Genomic DNA, 304 nt, shown 5'->3' with positions numbered 1-304 from the left:
CTCCTGGCCACGATGTTCTGCCTTATCGAAGGCTCAAAGTGGTGGGGTCAAATATACCTTTTCTCCTTTAAGTTGATTTTTCTCAGTTATTCTGTCACAGTGATGAAAAGATAACACAGCCAGTAAATAGGCAGGCACCCACCTGTTGGAAGGATCACATTTCATTTTACAGATAAGAGTAAGATCCAGAGGCTGGGGATGTGGCTCAAGTGGTAGCAGGAGCACCACATAAAAATAAAATGAAGATGTTGTGTCCATCTAAAAATAAATAAATAAATATTAAAAAAAAAAAAAAAAAAAAAAA

The sequence above is a fragment of the Marmota marmota genome, unplaced genomic scaffold (assembly GCF_001458135.2).
Source record: "Marmota marmota marmota unplaced genomic scaffold, marMar, whole genome shotgun sequence".
Taxonomy (NCBI): domain Eukaryota; kingdom Metazoa; phylum Chordata; class Mammalia; order Rodentia; family Sciuridae; genus Marmota; species Marmota marmota.
The sequence above is the reverse complement of the archived record's forward strand: the minus strand, read 5'-3'. Positions refer to the sequence as shown.